This window comes from Desmodus rotundus, chromosome 10 (assembly GCF_022682495.2).
Source record: "Desmodus rotundus isolate HL8 chromosome 10, HLdesRot8A.1, whole genome shotgun sequence".
Lineage (NCBI taxonomy): Eukaryota > Metazoa > Chordata > Mammalia > Chiroptera > Phyllostomidae > Desmodus > Desmodus rotundus.
Genome location: NC_071396.1, coordinates 1,009,381 through 1,015,469, shown reverse-complemented (window position 1 = coordinate 1,015,469; position 6,089 = coordinate 1,009,381).

Genomic DNA, 6,089 nt, shown 5'->3' with positions numbered 1-6,089 from the left:
TTGAAGGGAACCCACGGAATTGCTTGGTCAGGAGGGCAGGAGCCCCACGGGGGCGACGGGGGAGAGGGCTGCGGGGTTGTCCCAAGGAGGCGGGGCTGGGAGGAAGGCCTGGGTGGGGGTGACTTCTGTCTAGACGGCTGCCCGCAGAGCCGGGGAGAGTCTGCTGACCAGAGAGGGAGGCCGGGCACCGCTGTGAGCTGGAGTCCTCGTGTAACAGATGGAAACAGAGGCCCGGGTGGGGTCATGGCCCCCACCCCGCGGGCGTGCTGCTGGTGGCCCGAGTCAGTTCCGGGTCTCTCTGAGGCTCGTGTGACCCCGTCCTGCCTCCCCTGGCCTCCAAGCCCCGGTGAAACCAGGACCCAGGAGTGAGGCCTTTCTCCCAAAGGTCCAGAGCCTGTGGCTTCGGCTGGTAAGCCCACACTAGCCAAGCGGGGGAGGCAGGTGTCGGGGTTCGGGGGTGCCCCCTGCTATGGGCACCCAAGCTGGCTTTACCACCCACCCTAACTAAAGGCCACTAACCCCAGCAGCTGTGACGGGACCATTCCCGATAAAACTTTATTTACAAAATCAGACCGCAGACAGGGGGCGGGGGGGGGGGGGGCGGGGGTTCCGCCCTTCCCTTCGGGGCTGCATGTCAGCAGCCAGTCACAGCTCACAGGGGGCGCCAGGCCTGTGACTGAGAGCCGTGCTCTGGATTACAGGCTTTCGTGCCTTCGAGGGGGTAACCTCTGAGAAATTCTCTCGGGGGGCCACTGCAACAAGCCTGCCTGGACGCTCAGCCAGGCCCAGGTCACAAGAAGGCCATGTGGACGGGATAGTAAAAATAGATCGCAAACAAATACATCGCTCCCTTTGCATTCCTGGCCATTTGCCGCTGGCCTCTCCTCCTGGGGCCCTTGAGGCAAGGGCTGACAGGCCCAGATCCCCCTCGATGCCCAGATCCCCCCGACTGCCTGCCGCGGGCGGCTGGCTGCCCTCCACGCTGGTCTCCGCCCCTCTCTCCTTACCAGCGACAGCCCTCGCAGGGGAGCCTACAAAGCCGCTGACAGCCCGGGCAGCTCCTGAAACCCTAGAGCTGCGAGGTGCTAAGTCTTCCCCAACCCGCCAAGGGCGCCCGCCTGCAGGCCCTCCAGCAGGGCAGGTCTGCCTCCCGTTCTGACATTGGCCTCATGGGCGAGGAGCTGAAGGCCAGCACCCCCGGTTCCTGGACAGACGCCCGCTCCGCCCCCCATGCTGCCCATCCAGTCGCGTTTCCTAGTCATGGGCCAGTGGCCTAGTCTTCAATTTCTTGACCCCCAGTTTCCTCATTTGCAACAGGCGGTGATGATGTTAGCAGGTCGGACGCTGGGGTCAGGCAGGCGCGGCTGACACGCCGTGTCCCCGACTGGAGGCCGGGACCTGAGGGACTTGGGCAGAGGGCAGGTGGGGGATGCCATTGGAGAGGCAAGGTGTCCGCCACCACCAGGGACACACGCCCCCGGGCACCAGGAACTCCGTCTCAGATTGGAAGCCCTTCCCTCCTGTCTCATTGTTCCTCTCCGAGGCCTGAGCTGGGGACAGAACATTCTCCTGCTGCGCTTTATCCCAGCCCAGCGGGCCCCCCAGAACTTGGCTCCAGCATGTCCAGTCGACGGCCTCCTTGGCCGTCCCTGAGCCTGGCGGTGAGGGCACCTAACCCGCCTTTTTTCTCCGCCGAGCACCCTAGTTCACTGCTTGTCGAAGGCCCTCATCTGCTGGGAAGCCTCCTGGTCAGTCCTTGGGACTCACTCGGCCCCTCCCGCCCCTCCATCGGCTATCCCCACAAACTCGAGGAGGCTGGGCATGGCTCCGCCCGAGTCTCGTCCCCTGTCCCCTGCCTCCTGTTGGTCGGCTCACATGGCCCCACGAGCTCCCCAGGCCAGCACCTTCTCCGCCTCCCTCTGGGTCACCCCCTAGCGCCCCATCCTCGGTTCTGCCCAGGAATGACCCACCCCTGGGTGTTTTGCCAGGAGGTGGGATTCTTTGGGCAGTGACCTGAGCACCCCACTCCGGTCGCACATTCACAAGAGACCCGTGGTGGGCAGCATGGGGGGCGGAGCGGGCGTCTGTCTAGGAACTCGGTGCGCAGGCCTTCAGCTCCTCGCCCATGAGGCCAATGTCAGAACGGGAGGCAGACCTGCCCTGCTGGAGGGCCTGCAGGCGGGCGCCCTTGGCGGGTTGGGGAAGACTTAGCACCTCGCAGCTCTAGTGTTTCAGGAGCTGCCCGGGCTGTCAGCAGCTGTCGGCTCCCCTGCGAGGGCTGTCGCTGGTAAGGAGAGAGGGGCGGAGACCAGCGTGGAGGGCAGCCAGCTGTTGCTAATCATATTCTTGATTATCTGCACATTTGCAAACCCCGGCGCAGACCGCCCCCGCCCCGGCCTCCCTTTCTTCTACCTAGAAGGTCGTAAATGTCCACCAGGGCAGACCGGGAAGTAACTCCGTTGGCAGCTCACATCCCTTCCACCACGTCCCCTCTAATTTATGATTTCATTTCTTCTCGGCCTGAGGTCTCCGTCCTTTTAGCCGAGATTCAGTTTAAACTGATCCTGGAAAGTCAGCCCAGGATTGGCGATTCTTCTTTCTTTAAGTCCTCACGCTACCTACACACAAGGTCAGGGCCGTTTTCCGTCTGAAGACAGCCCCAGACTCCTGCAGAGAGGAAACCCAGGGCCAGGCTGCAGGGAGGTGGCCGAGACAGCAGCGTTCCTGTGTCACCAGGGGAAGCACCGTGGGGACAGAGGGTGACCCTGGAGAGTGCGAAGGGGCCAGGGCAGCAGCTGCCCTCGGGGATGGACACAGACTGGACCGGGAAGGGCCCCAGGTGTTCAGGTTCCCGGTCCCCTGGAGCCACCACGCAGGAGCCCTGTCAACAGGTTCCTGATCGAGCTCCTCCAGGGCCACCAGTCAGTCATTAGACAGCAAAGCCCTTTTCCGCCTTGGGCTTCAATGAGACCCAGCCGCCCCTGTCAATCTCCCCAGGGCGTCTAACTAACGACCGGCTGACAGGTGGCCCCTGGGACCAGAGGTCTCTGGTACAGCCCGGGCGCTGCCTGCCGGGGGCATTTTCCAGAATTAACTGCGGGGAGCTGGAATGTGTGGGGGATTCAGGGAAAGGGAAGTGGGGGCGGGGGGGGGGTGGGCACACACCCTGGGTTCTGAGATCCCTTGTTGATGCTGGCTGAGCCTTTGGAAGGTGTCGCTGAGCTCACACAGCAGCAGGGCTTGTCACCTTGTCACCTTGCTCTGTGCCTGGTGCTAATAGTGGTTTCCTAGTGGGTTCCTCCCTCCCTCCCTCTCTCCCTCCCTCCCTTCCTTCCTCCCTCCTTTCCTTCCTTCCTTCCTTCCTTTTTTTTTTCTACCTTCTTTCTTCTCTCTCTTTCTCTCTCTCTTTCTCAAGGGGGTCTTTCTCTCCCTTTCTCTCTCCCTTCTCCCTAGCTCTTCTGTCTCCCTGACCGTCCAGGAGGACGTTCAGTTCCCAGGGGACAGGGGACAGGGGACAGAGCTGCAGTAAGTCGGATGAGCTCTCTCTTGTTTTACAAATGGGAGACACCAGGTTCCGAGGAGCAAACTGCCCCACCGCCTGACCCCACGCCCAGCTCTGCCCCAATCAGGGCGGCCCCATGTCACTTCACCTGTCACTGTGTCAGGCTCTCTCTCTGCAGGACTAGGGCAGGAGCCCCACCTCACCCCGCAGCTGTGGCATTAAAGGGGCTCTGGAGCTCACGCCTAGCACGGGGCCTGGCACCCGGTCAGGGCTCTCAGCTATCTTGCTGGTAAAGGTCTCCACGCCCGCCTGACCATTCCATCACTCGCTGGAATCTGACCACTGCGCATACCTTCTGGAATGTGGAATTCAATCTTTGGAAAAGAAATGAGCGTCTGTTTGGAGCCATGTTGGGAAATCAAATGGGTGGGACTCCGTTGTGGAGCAAACATTCAGGGGAGGTCAAAGAAGGGACGCTTGTCTGGGACCAGAAGTCCTGGCACCTGCACCCCCATGGGGACACCGAGCAAACAGCTGTCACAAAACAGGAGGAGAGGCCTTTGTCCCTTTCTGCTCGACGGCTGCGCTGGCGAGAATGTTTCAGTCTGGGGCGGACTTCCAGGCACTTTGCCCCTCAAACCCTGGTGGGGCAGCTAAACCCCAGACCGCTCTCTCTGAACCAAAACCAGCGGAAAGGGGTCCGTTTAACTGTTGGCCTCGGTTCCCTTCTGTCTTCAGATGTGAACCGACTCACTCTCTGTGCGGAGCTGGAGGACAGGCGGTCTGTGTGACCGTTTGGCGGCCCTGTAGTTCACGCTGACTCAGGCAAGCGTCCTTCTGTCTGTCCTACCTCTCGACCCTCAACCTCAGCCCCCAGCGTCGACGACAACTGAGGACACTTCCCACAGCTGCTCCCCGTGGGCTGTGCGAGCTCCGTCCCGGGGCTCATTGTCCCTTTTACAAATCTGGGACCTCTCCCTTCCGTGATATGACACACAGACAGAAGCACAGTGACACAGCAGTCTCCAGACGGGCTGGGGGGGGTGGGGAAACTTCGTCCTGCCCCCCAGTTAGAGTCGGGGCACAGCCACTCAAGTCTTCAACTCAGGGAACAAAACGGACTCTCTCCCCGTGGGGTCTGCACTCCAAGTTGGGGAGAGAAGCAATAAACAAACGCACAGATGGGACCCAGCCACTCCCACCCGGCGTCACAGAAGCTCCCAGCCAAGTGACAAGGTGACAGCGAGGCAGAGGTGGGCGCCGACACCTCCCGACAGCCCAGTGGAAGCAGTGAAGGAGATTGTTCAATGACACAATGCCACCGAGGGCCCAGCTAAGTCACCCAGGGCTGAATGCACACCAGTCCCCGCCCCTACTCGCCCCGAAGAGCTGGCGGTCCACAAACCACGGCGATGGCAGCCACCATTTACTAGGGACATGACTGTGGGTACCAGGTCTCCCCAGTCTCACGGAGCTCTCCCTGAGGACTGGGGCTGGGCCGCTGCCACCACGGAAAAGCGGGTCCCCATCAGAGGAGGAGCCCCGGAGGGCAGGGACAGTCTCCTTTCCTGTCCCCCAGGAGGGTCCTGTCCTTTTCTTCAGCAGGAGACCGACGGTCAGCTCTCCTCCCCCAGGACTGGGCCTCCCAAGGACGCCGAGCGCCCGTGGCCCCTGCCCAGCCCCCGCCCAGCCCTCAGCCTGGGCTCTCCTGCGGCGCGCGCTCTGGCGCGGTGCCCCGGGGCCAGGCCGTGGGCAGGGATGGGGTTTCAGCCTGATCTTTGCCACCAGCTGTGTGCGGCCAGGCTGCCGGGAATTTGAGAAGCTGGTGCCAGAGGGAGAAGAGCTGAGCCCGGGGAAGGAGACGCTCTGCCCTCAGACCCAAGGCGGGGGACCATGTCGTCCCCGGGGTCCCGGTCTCTGCAGGCCACTGGGAACAAGGGGTGCCAAGAACAAGTCCGAGGGTGAAGGCAGGGACGCGCCCCTCTCCCTCCTGAAGGAAACGCCTACCAGGAGGTGTGACAAGGCTGTGCCACGGGGAGAGGCGGTGAGCAAATGCCACCGCTGCGTCCCGTCTGGGCCCGGGAGAGATCACTGGAGGACGGTCAGGGCACCTGTCGCCGGCTCGAGTGGCAGCCTGCAGATTTCCGAAAAAGGCCGGGCCCCCTCCACCCCCCAACCTGCTGCCCATTCCAGGATCGACACTGGCGTCTGACCCAGGACCCGTCACCCAACTGGAGACGCCGCCTTCGCACATGGGGCACTGCGTGTCACCGAGGGTGGACAGAGGGCAGAGGCGCGTGAGAACCATTTGACCCATCTCAGTTCCTAGAGTCCAGAAACTTCCATCTATGGCAAAGAGCGGGACCCCAGTGTGGTGCGGGGCCGGGGACAGGCTCCCCGTGCAGGCTGCTGGCCACCTCCAGGCTTCAGGGGAGATGCCCCAGCACCCTGGGGGCCAGCGGGGCACCCAAAGTGTAGAAGGACCCCGTGCCATCCTGGGGCTCAGGATGTCCCAGGAGCCCAGCGCCCCACTGTGAGAAAGACCAGTGGGGGACCACAGGACCGCCCTGCTGGGAGCTGCCTCTCT